Source organism: Prionailurus bengalensis, chromosome A1 (genome assembly GCF_016509475.1).
Source record: "Prionailurus bengalensis isolate Pbe53 chromosome A1, Fcat_Pben_1.1_paternal_pri, whole genome shotgun sequence".
Classification (NCBI taxonomy): Eukaryota; Metazoa; Chordata; class Mammalia; order Carnivora; family Felidae; genus Prionailurus; species Prionailurus bengalensis.
Window position 1 is genome coordinate 225,269,880 of NC_057343.1, and position 12,270 is coordinate 225,282,149.

Genomic DNA, 12,270 nt, shown 5'->3' on the forward strand with positions numbered 1-12,270 from the left:
TCATTCCCCAGTAGATCATTCAAATGGAAACGTCATTATGGCTAACATATTCAGAGCAGCCTTGTGAGACCCTAGCTAAGTTATGCCTGGATTTCCAACCCATAATAACTATGAGAAAATAAATGGGGATGCTTTGAAGCTGCAAAGTTTGAGGTAATTTGTTATGAAACATAGAGAACTAATCACAGCATATCTCTTCCCAGAAAGAAAGAAGAATATATTTCAGTTAATTTTGAGGAAGTCCAGAAAACTATTATCTGACCAATGTCCTTTTAACCATACTCTCATCCTTATAACTTTCTATAGTTTCTTTAATTATCTTGATTCAATTATGTTTTCTTTTTTATTGTGTTTTCAAAGAGGTTGTTTTTCCTTCATATTTCTGATATTCAAATATTTTGTTTTAATTATTAAAATTTTATATAAGCTTATTGTTTTTTCAGACTCATTTTGTTATGTTTTATGATTGACAGTTTTACTAGTAAATGCATGAAAAGGAAATGCCAGTTTATAAATCGCAACTCTAAATCAGATTTCCAATTTAGGAACCAGAAATTGGGTGTTACAGTAAAGTCAAATATTGGAGAATATAGGATATTGTTTCATTTTTAATCTTCTGCTCATATAGTTGAAATAGTTAAATATAAAATCATTTAATTGATAATTAAATATTTAATGTATGTGTATATAAATAAATGGCAGATTCAGATTGAACCTATGTCTAACTCTAAAACTTATGGTCTTAGGGGCGCCTGGGTGGCGCAGTCGGTTAAGCGTCCGACTTCAGCCAGGTCACGATCTCGCGGTCCGTGAGTTCGAGCCCCGCGTCGGGCTCTGGGCTGATGGCTCAAAGCCTGGAGCCTGTTTCCGATTCTGTGTCTCCCTCTCTCTCTGCCCCTCCCCCGTTCATGCTCTGTCTCTCTCTGTCCCAAAAATAAATAAAAAACATTGAAAAAAATTATAAAAAAAAATAAAACTTATGGTCTTAGACATTAATGCTATTTTACCATCCTTATATTTATATTGTTTGTCATGAGCATGATAGAATTAATGTTATCTATTAATCTATGAATTTGCGTTCAACTATTTTAATTAACTCTGAATATGGCTATTGTTTATTTAAATATTATTTATGAGCACCTATTATAGTTAGGGTACTATGTTAACAATGTGCTGAGGATGGAGAGATAAGCAAAATATATCGAATTCTTGCTCTTATAAAATTTAACATTGTATGGAGATCAAAGACAGTGGCATTAATCAAATAGTCATTCTAAGATACCATATACCATATTTATTAAAAAATAAATAAAAACTGTTTTAAAAATTTGGATATAAAAGCTAATGGGAAACATTTGTGATTCATTGATAAACTATGCATTGTTTAGAACACATTCCTCTGAGTTTTCTGACTGATTTTAGTTCAATAAAGATTCTGTGGTTTCTTTGTCTTTGAGCCACTTCACTGTTATATAAGTTTAGATAACAGATGCACTTGCAAACAACTGTCTCTAGACATGCAAAATAAATTCTGCCCCGTAAAAAGACTTGTCCTCACTCCTCTGTTCCACATCCTCACCTGATGGAAAAATTCTGTTTGGCAGCCAGCCATTTACCAATTTATTTCTGTAGGTTTCATTTGGCATTCTGTATTTCTCCAAGCCCTCCACATAGTTCTGATGAATAGATAAGTTTGGGAACCATTTCATAGGTGGTGGAGGTTACTGATGAACTTCACATCAAATGTTTTGATGGAATTTGGAAATCAGACCCAGATTGTACTGAGCAGAGGAATAAGTGAGTAATGATAACATGGCTTTCTGTCATTAAAAAAAAAAAAAAATTGAGGGGCGCCTGGGTGGCGCAGTCGGTTGAGTGTCCGACTTCAGCCAGGTCACGATCTCGCGGTCCATGAGTTCGAGCCCCGCGTCGGGCTCTGGGCTGATGGCTCAGAGCCTGGAGCCTGTTTCCAATTCTGTGTCTCCCTCTCTCTCTGCCCCTCCCCCGTTCATGCTCTGTCTCTCTCTGTCCCAAAAATAAATAAACGTTGGAAAAAAAAAATTAAAAAAAAATAAATAAATAAAAAAATTGAACTATTTTTGGCTTAATAAGAGAGGAGATTGTGGAGCCTGGGTGGCTCAGTCAGTTAAATGTCTGACCTCAGCTCAGGTCACGATCTTATGGTTCATGGGTTCAAGTCCCTCATTGGGCTCTGTGCTGTTAGCTCAGAGCCTGGAACCTGCTTTGGATTCTGTGTCTCCCTCTCTCTCTCCCCCTCCCCTGCTTGTGCTCTCTCTCTCTCTCTCTTTCTCAAAAATAAATAAACATCAAAAAAATTTTTAAAGGAGAGGAGATAATCAGGATAAGTATGGGGGGTATATAGGTAAGGGTTAGTTGCTTGATGATTGTTGTTGCTTTTCTAAATAAGAGATATTTGAGGAGAGTTAAAAAGATATTTGAGGATAGGAAAAGATCTGAAGAAGAAGTCTGAATATAAAATAAAACAAATGTATTTTTATTTAAAAATGTTCTTGGGAAGACTGAAGAAGATGAAGTCCAAAGGTAACATCTTCAAGTTCAGCATTAGATGAGAACTGTTATTTGCTTTTAGTGCAGATTTGGTAAACTTTTTTTTTTTTTGTAAAGTCTAAATATTTTAGGCTTTGAGGAACAGTCTTTGTTAAAACTAGTCAACTTTACCTTTTTATCTGGAAAGCAGACATCAACAGGTAAAACATTGGGCATTTCTGTGCTGCAATAATGCTCTACCTACTAAAGTAAGCAGTGGGGTCATTTTTGGCCCACGGGCTAAAGTTTGCAGCCATTGTTTTAATGTAACAGGAACAAAGCAGTAGAAGATATTGAGCTATAAGAATGCTCTTGTGTTGGTATACTTGTAGAATAAAGATCAAAGGGGTTGGCTTTTTCTGATTGTTACTATAATATCTGTAATTTAGGTGACAAAATAATCAATTGATCTTGTCTTAGTGAGGAGTAATTCCGTGAGAATAGGACATTTTTAAAAAGTAATTTCAAAGCATGAGTTTATCCATAGAATTTCTTGGTGTGGTGAAAGCAATCTGAGATTTGTGATCAAAACTCTGCCTGCCATGGGGCGCCTGGGTGGCTCAGTGGGTCAAACGTCTGACTTCAGCTCAGGTCATGATCTCACAGTTCATGAGACTGAGCCCCTCAATGAGCTCTGCACTGACACTGGTGGAGCCTTCTTGGGATTCTCTGTCTCCCTCTCTCTCTGCCACACCTCAAAATAAATAAGTAAACTTAAAAAAATAAAGTGGAGCGAAGAAACCCCCCAAAAAGTGGAGCCAAGAGCCCAGAGCAGGGGCTCTCATGCCCTATCAAGCCACATTAAGTGCAGACCCTTAAAGGAAGAGACACTACATTCCCAACAGCAAAAAGCCTCCTTCACTACTCCAGGAGGAAGAAGGAAGCATTTCTTCTTGCTCAGCCAGAAATCCAGTCAAGACAAATTTCCATAGCTCAGCCAGTGAGAGAACCAGGTATGACCCTGAACTCTAACTTTCCTCCAGGGACTTTCATTCAGAGCAGCCCCGCCCAACCTCCTCCTTTTTTGTCTTTCTTTCTTTCTTTTTCTGTTTTTTTTGTTTTGTTTTGTTTTGTTTTGTTTTAATAAATGAGCAGTTCCACTCCTTTGATCTCAAGGCTTACCTATGGTTTGCCATCCCTTGCGTGTCCTAAATTGCAATTCCTCTGCTATTCGTGAGTAAACCTATTTCTCTGGTAAAATAACTGGCTATTTTACTTTTAAAATTGGCAGTGGTAACACTGTGAGTAAGTTAGAAGCTTGGGGCTTCCAGATAAATAATTCTAGGAGTCCCCAGCAAGTTGTCCACAAGTGTTTTAACTTAATTTGTTTTTATTTGGAGGATACTATAAAATGTATTTTGAATGTATTTTTTTTTTCAACGTTTATTTATTTATTTTTTTTGGGACAGAGAGAGACAGAGCATGAACGGGGGAGGGGCAGAGAGAGGGAGTCACAGAATCGGAAACAGGCTCCAGGCTCTGAGCCATCAGCCCAGAGCCCGACGCGGGGCTCGAACTCACGGACCGCGAGATCGTGACCTGGCTGAAGTCGGACGCTTAACCGATTGCGCCACCCAGGCGCCCCTTGAATGTATTTTAAATCATTTAATGAGCTGTCTTTTGACCAAATATGGCCAAACTATTTTTGTGTCTTTTGAGAACATGTTTAAGATGGGTACCTTTAAATAACAGTGCTAATAGGGAAAATATTATTCAGACTTAATTCATGAGTGAAGCTTGCGCAATGAGTGAAATACAACGGGCAAGAGGTCATACTGTACTGTTGAAAGTTTCATGGAAGTTTCATTAGAGAAAAGAAGCGAAAAATGGAGAAATCACACATTGACTAGGCTTCGTTAACTCAAAATAACCTGAAATTTAACAATGATTTATCTTTGATTAGGCAATAGAAGCATTATATTAAGTTTTGATTAAAAATGTTTGATTTTTGTAGTTTTGTTTTTTTACTATAATTAAATGAATTAGTACGGCAATCTTCTGATGGTTAGTTTGCTAAAAATTGTTACTATTTTTTTGCTTACACATGTCTGAAGGATGTAATTAAAATGACTTAACTGAAAAAGGGTGGGAAGCTTGAACAATGATGTTATAGGTGATGTAAACATTTTAGGTAATTTAAATGCGTCAGATATTAGTTCGGATGATAATTATGGGTCAGATGGTAAAGATGCACACTTTTATGTAAATTAGAAGCAAACTCTAAAATAGTTGAAGCTGGCTTTGTTTGGTATATGCCACCATTCTTGGCTACATTCAACTCCCTTTGGAATGCAAAAAGCCCTAATGAAAGCTATGATTAACTAGTTACATAGTTCATAACTGAGGTCTAATTATAAGTTTAGACATTTCCTCGCCTAACAAAGAAAAAGTCATTGCTCTGACAGCTGCAGAAGCTATAAAAGCTGGGAAATGTCTAAGTAAGGGAATTTAAAACAGCTGTGACATTGTCAGGGTAAAACCCTGCCGTTTCTCTTAGGCGAGGTGAGAGAAGATGTATCATTAAGTACACAACAAGACACATCTTTATGTGCGAATTCACCAATTCTCATAGGTTGTAAAATTATAACTTCCATTTTTTTTTAACAAAGCCTACAACTCTCGGGGTTTTAAATAGAAAGTAACGTACTGCAATCACAAAACATTCACAAAACTTTTCTGGAGAAAAACTGTCTTCATAACTGTTTCTCATTTCTTTGTAGGATATAACTAGGCTCCTCCAGTTGGCAAAGACAGCTACATTAAAAAACAGAATTTAGAGGTGTCTCTGTGGCAGTTTGGTAAGGTGAAACCATTTTATAACATCAAAGATTAGGTCTTAAATTTCCAAATTTATGACTCAATGACATATGGTGAAATTTAATAAAATTATATATCTATTTTTATATCTAATTATATGTATGTAATTTTACATAGGTATGATTATACAAGTGCATTTTATGGTCAAATATAGCTAAATGATCAAAATATATTTTATAATTATATATATATATATATATATATATATATAAAACAGCATATGTAAATTGACCATCATGTATAATATGTTGACTATTTGACAATATTTGACTATTCAATATAATTATAAAATTAAATACATGGAACAAAAGAGAGAATAATTTTACCATTTACTGTTTGGTTTAAATGCTAATTTTTATCACTAAAAAAAAAATACATTTTATCTAAGAAAAAGGTGTCCTAAGATCGAATTGGTTTCATTTTAGAGCTTTTGATAATCTCACTATGTAAAATACATTAGCAATTTGTAGAGGTCTTCCACTATGTGAATTGATTTACACATTCATTCAAGAAATGTATAGGTAACAGTTAATATGCAGCAGACATTACCGTAGGCTGCTGTTGAAGGTTGTGGAACAAAATAGACAAAACCTCATGTACCTTTCAGTCCAGAAGGAATGCTCATTAGCCAATGAAAAATGTCAACTGAAGATACTTTTTTATTCTATTAATCCTAAAATGCATTGTTTAAAAATTTTGTTTTGAACTTTGTGTCTGAACTTAGTATCCATTGTCTGTTTAATAGTGCCTTTCTGTTGCTATGGTCCAGGAAGCCATTTTTTAGTCGTTGAAATAGAAAGTAATTATCATGGTTTGCCTAAAGGCACATTTGGTTGGGCAGTGTATATGTCACTATATTAGTAGAGTCATGTTTTGCCTGACAAAATTTCTCAGTCTTTAAGGGAAAGGAATTCACAGGCATAACAGTTCCTCTCACATTAATTACTGTAATTAATTAAGTTAATTAACTAACATAAAGGAAAAGGGATTTCCCTTCAACTTACTAATATGGGCAAGAGGTCCATGCAGGGATCCAGGGAAGAGAGTAGAACTGGAATTGGCTTGAGATCATAGGAAGCAGAAATGATGAAGCAGTACTTTTTGGTGTCGACAGAGGTATGTACCGTTAAAGAATAAGCTCACATAAGAGAACATCTAGCTGTTATTGCTGGTGGTGGATATTGAAAGACATGCCAATAGACATTTCTATACACTGATATTCGGGATTATTTAAAGAAGGAATAAGAGTCCTGATTATTGATCACCTCTGCTGAAATTAAGAAATTGCCAACACCAAAATGTGCAAAATGTGTCCCGGTGGTTTAATGTGAAATCCAGCAAACAATGATAAAGTACTTTTTGGAAAAAATAAGAGAGGTCTTCTTTCTTTGTATTTGTCAATTCTCTTAATAGCATTCTATGGAACACATGGCCATCAATAACCGTGAATTAGAAACCAAAACGTTGGGCTGTGAATTTAAGAAAGGCTGAGGAATACGTACACCAATTTATTTTGCTTATAATTACGATTTTTTATATGTACAAGTGTCATAAATATTGAATACATTTCAAACCATTCTTTTCGAAAACTTAAAATGAAAATTATGAGTGATACAAAAAATATTACTTCAAAGTTCGAAAAAAGTTGCTGCTTTCCTAGCAGTATGTAAAATAATTCTGGGCCTTCCAGTCAGATAGTGAAATACATGGTAATTAATACATCTGCTGAAAGGAAACAGGATAAGGGACAAAACCCTGTAAATTGAAGAATGATTCGTAAAGATTGCTATGCAACATTTCTGTTAGGGTGACATTTGTTTTTAGAGTTGAAAAATTAGAACGGTTTGCTTTGCAAAGACATGTTTACTGTAGAATTTATCCAAACTGAGCCATTGCTGAGGGAAAGGGGGAACTCTTAGTAATTATGCTGGGATTGTATATAGAAAACCAGTGAGTGTGGTCAACAGTAAACAACGAGTGGGGAGGAAACAGAGGGAAGGCAGAAGAAAATGTAAAATAACAAGGAAAATGTGGGAATGTAGAAGTAACTTAAGAGAGTTTGGATAGGTTGTAATAGAATTAGAGAGTGTGCTGTTGAGATGAGATGCAAATGATAAATGAGACAAGGTCAGGCAAACACTAGGAGCCTAAGGTAGAGTTCCTATTTTATTCTAAATGCCATTGGAATGCATTTAAGTTGAGGATACTATTGTCTGATTTCTAATGTAAAAGTATGCATCAGGGGACGAATTAGGAGGTTACTGCAATAACCCGTATGAAAGAATGACCAGGATGGTGACAATGGATATAAGGAAAAGTTAACATATTTATACATAAAAAAAAACCTTTTAATATCTAAGAAGTACTGAGGCTTGATATAATGGCTGAGGGAGAGAAAAGTGAAAAATGGCTCTACCTTTTCTTGCTTGAATGATTGGATGGATTCTGGCATAATTTTCTGATATATGATGGTTCAAAGAGGAACTAGCTTGGGTAGAGAAGTCAGGATTTCTGCATAGTACTGTAGATAAATAGGACTGAAGTTCAAAGGAAAAGTCTAGAAAAAAAAGAGGTAAACTTAGACAACAGCACATAGGGGTGCCTGGGTGGCTCAGTCGGTTAAGCGTCCGACTTCGGCTCAGGTCATGATCTCGCGGTCCGTGAGTTCGAGCCCTGCGTCAGGCTCTGTGCTGACAGCTCAGAGCCTGGAGCCTGTTTCAGATTCTGTGTCTCCCTCTCTCTGATCCTCCCCCATTCATGCCCTGTCTCTCTCTGTCTCAAAAATAAATAAACGTTAAAAAAAAATAAAAAAAGAAAAAAGAAAACAGCACATCATATTCAATAAAGTAATATGCTCATTTTGCCCAAGGAGAGCATGTAAAAAGATGGGAAAACAAAAATCTGAGCTATAACTGATGAGATGTGGAAATGGGGAGAGGTCTGGCAAAGTAAGATGAACCATACATGTAAGCAGAAAATTGAGAAGCATCATGTCAGTGAACCCAACAGAAATTACTGCAAGAAGAAAGTGTGGTTGAACACATCAACCACGGTGGTAGCATTTGATAAGATCAGATGAGAGGAATTGCTACCAACTGATTTGGCAAAAAGTACTGAAAAATATATATGATAGAAAGTACCTCTAGCCATTTGTGGACAGATAAATAAAAGGCAGAAGTTGAGAGAATGTGGGTGGCAATTCTTTCAAGAAGATGCCCAGGAAGGGGCTGAGAGAAATGAGGGGCAAGATGGAAAACAACTCAGAATCAAGAGGAGGAATTATAATTATTGTTATTCTTTTATTTTAATGATAATGTCCTAGGAAGAATCTATATTCTTGGCTAGGAGGCAGGCAACACACATTAAGAAGGGAGAACTTGATTTAATATATGATGAAAAAGAAGAAAGAAAGAAAGAAAGAAAGAAAGAAAGAAAGAAAGAAAGAAAGAAAAAGAAAGAAAGGTGTCCCTGAATGGCTCAGCCAGTTAAATGTCTGACTCTTGATACTGGCTCTGGTCACGATCTCAGGCTTGGTGAGATTGAGCCCCGCTGTGACAGAGCAGAGCCTGTTTGGGATTTTCTCTTTGCCTTTTTACCCCTCCCCACTCATGCTCCCCCCCCCCAAGTAAATGGATAAACTTTGTTGTCTATATATGTCTCTCTATATAGAAATATGTAAATATACAGATGATAGCAAGAAGCAAAGTTCTTGAGAAACTTAGAAAAATTCAAGTATAAAAGTAGAGATTGCTTTTAGATTACAGAGACCCTCTGTGGTATCTGACCTGAGGGTACAAAATCACCTTGCAGACCTGTAACTACCAACACCTTGATTGAACAACTGGTTGGTAAGGACAGAATTAGAAAGAAAAAAAGTGTTCGGGGTGGGGTGGGAGTGAGAGAGGACATAAATGTAAAATTTCAAAAAACATTTAATTTTCAACATTGATCAAGCATGACTGAACATATAAAAAGCTTTAAAGTTTTTTTGAGAAATTAACCAATGAGAGAAAGTAATGTTATCAGTGGAAACTAGAAGATTTCGGGTGTCCCCAAATATTGGAAGAGTGGCTCTCAAAAGACATGAATCCAAGCATATGTGGGTGGCCATGGTGGTCACAGGTGGGAGATATTGGTGAAAGTCAGTACAAGTAACAGGTTATGACTGAAACTAAGTATGCTCACCCCTGGCTTTTCCAGGGAATATATAGAAGAATGTTTTGCATTTACTTACTGATCTACCTACCAGTGCCCCCTCTTATTTCTCAGTGAGGTGAGAACCAGGAATTAACCATTTGTCTTGTTTTCGTAAGTTGAAGGAGATAATCGCTCCCATAGCTTATCCCAGTAATATTAGGAAAGAAAATGAACACAAGGTATCTATAAGCTATTTAACATCTAAAACAATTAATGTCCAATGTTACAATATACCTGACAGAATTATCACCTGTGGGAAGGAGAGAGGTAAACAGGAGGCAATGCATTTTATAATGCTTCCAAATAATCTTGTTACAACGTCACCTCTCATCCTTGGAAAGCTTATCTCATTCTTAGTAGTCAACTGTTTCATAGAAGGCAGTAATGCTTTCTTACAAAGCGTCCCTTATTGTTACTGTCAAAATAAACGATATTCAAATGATGCACTCAAATGGGATAATAGTATATTTGACTCAGTTGTATTTTCTATCTTCCCCTAGAGGGGAAAATCATCGCATTTTTCAATTTTATATTTCTATTATATAAACAAGTATACCAATCTGGTACTGCGCACCTAATACTTTTGTAGAATGGTAAAAGTAATCCTTTCTTAAAAGATACCAAATTGGTCCCTTTAGCTATAGTAATAGCTCCCTGTCACAAATTGATTGCATCAACATAGATTAGATCTGATTCAGTGGTTAAGACCGAAATAACCAGAAAATTGCAAAGTCAATTTAATTATTTTAACAATATTAATCACTGAATTGCACTGCATTAACTTATTTAGGTTAGGAATGATCTATTTCAAAGCAGTTGCTATGATTTTTGCTTGAAATGGAAATTAACCATTTGTGGAAGCTCATCATACAGCCTTTTTAAATTGAATCTGGTATTGTTCAAAATTCAGTATTGACTTTTCTGATTTAGAAAGTTCAAGAGTGATAGGCAGACACTATAGGTTTACAGAAATGTTATATATTTTTTTTCCTATGGTTAACAGGAAAATATTCAGAGAATTTGGTTATGTAGAAAGGTTCTCAGAGTGTCTATCGTCTGGAAATAAGACAGTAATGCCGAAAGATATCTTTCCTGCTGTTTTCAATCAGCTCCTCTCAGTATTGTAATAAAAATAACATGGTAATGATTGTTATATATACAAATAAAGCCCCTCAGATTGTAATCATGGAAATGAATATTGACTTGTCAAACTAGAGCCCACGCTACCGTATATGACAGTGGGAAATTATAGAGTTTACAATGTACCATGACTAAGTGAAAATCAATTTCATTGGAAATACATGTCAATTTTATGATACTTTAAGAGTATTTTGAACTGATAATGATGAAGTCTTTTGACCTAACCAGAATTAAATGATAACAGCTGTTATATCTCAATCCCAACCCAAGTCGAAGGAACCCAACACTTAGCACATCTGCTCTGCAGTAAAAGGCTAATTGCTGCAATCTCAATGACGTTCAAGTACAATTGCCAGATTCCAACAGGGAGCAAAGAAAGAAAAAGCAAGTTGGAAGGATTAGTATTCACTAAAGTAAGAGCCTTCATCTTTTTCCTGAAAGAAAAATAAAGAAATCTGCAGTGAACTAGTTTATAATTTTAAGATAGTTAAACACAGTTGGAGTAATTATTTTCTAAATAAATATATAAATGAGTGAATAAGTAGATGACCCAGCATGGCTGCTCACATTTCTAAAGGTAGACTCAGAGGGCTGGGACACAAACCTCTCTGGAAATATTACGAAAGGTGTGAACCTTTTCCAAAGGGAATACAGTGTATATTCAGAAAATAATTTCAAGGTATCCATTTATTCTCAAACCCCCATCCTCAAGTAGCTAAGGTTAAAACATCTGTACTAGAGTTTGGGTTTTATTTATTTATTTTTTTTATGTGTTCATGTCGGGAAACAAGACAAAGAAAAAAAAAATGAGAAGTAAAAAATAGCCTAATACCTGTAATTACCATTAATTGTGTAATGTGCATTACACATTAAAAATTTCTGATTGGGATTGTAAGTCAAAAGTAGAGAAATTTGATTAATTAAAAATATCGAGAAAATGGAAATAGTAAGCTATTCATGTGTAGCATAAAAGTTAAATGTTCATAAAAACCAATATGAACAATATATATGGCATCTGCTATATAATGTAAAATTTCACTACATTACATTTATCGTTGTAAACATTTCTATTTAAAGTCATTGAAACGTTGGTGCTTTAGTTTTAAGGATAAATCAGAAATGTGGGTAGACATGTTAGAATATAACATTGGAGGTTGAAATAAAGATATGTGATGTAAATAAATACTAAAAAGAGAGACAAGAGACACATATGGTAAACCAACCATGAATGAAAAGAAGGTAGAAAGTATTGAAGAAAGTCTCTAGTAATCAATAGGCATTGCTTCTTTAAAAATAAATAAAAAATGTTTACTTTAAAAAATAATGATTACTTTCAGAATCAATATCTGAAAAAATTGAGGTGTGGTTTAAATTTTTAAATCAACTTAATTGAATTACAATTGGAAAACAAAAAGCTGTAGATATTTGATGTAGACGAATAAGCATTCTTTTTGTGATAAAAGTATTTTGATGATTTAATGAGAAGATTCACCATTGCTCTTGTCGTCTGTAGGAAAGTGCTTCCATGATAATGGCCTGATTCTGCAT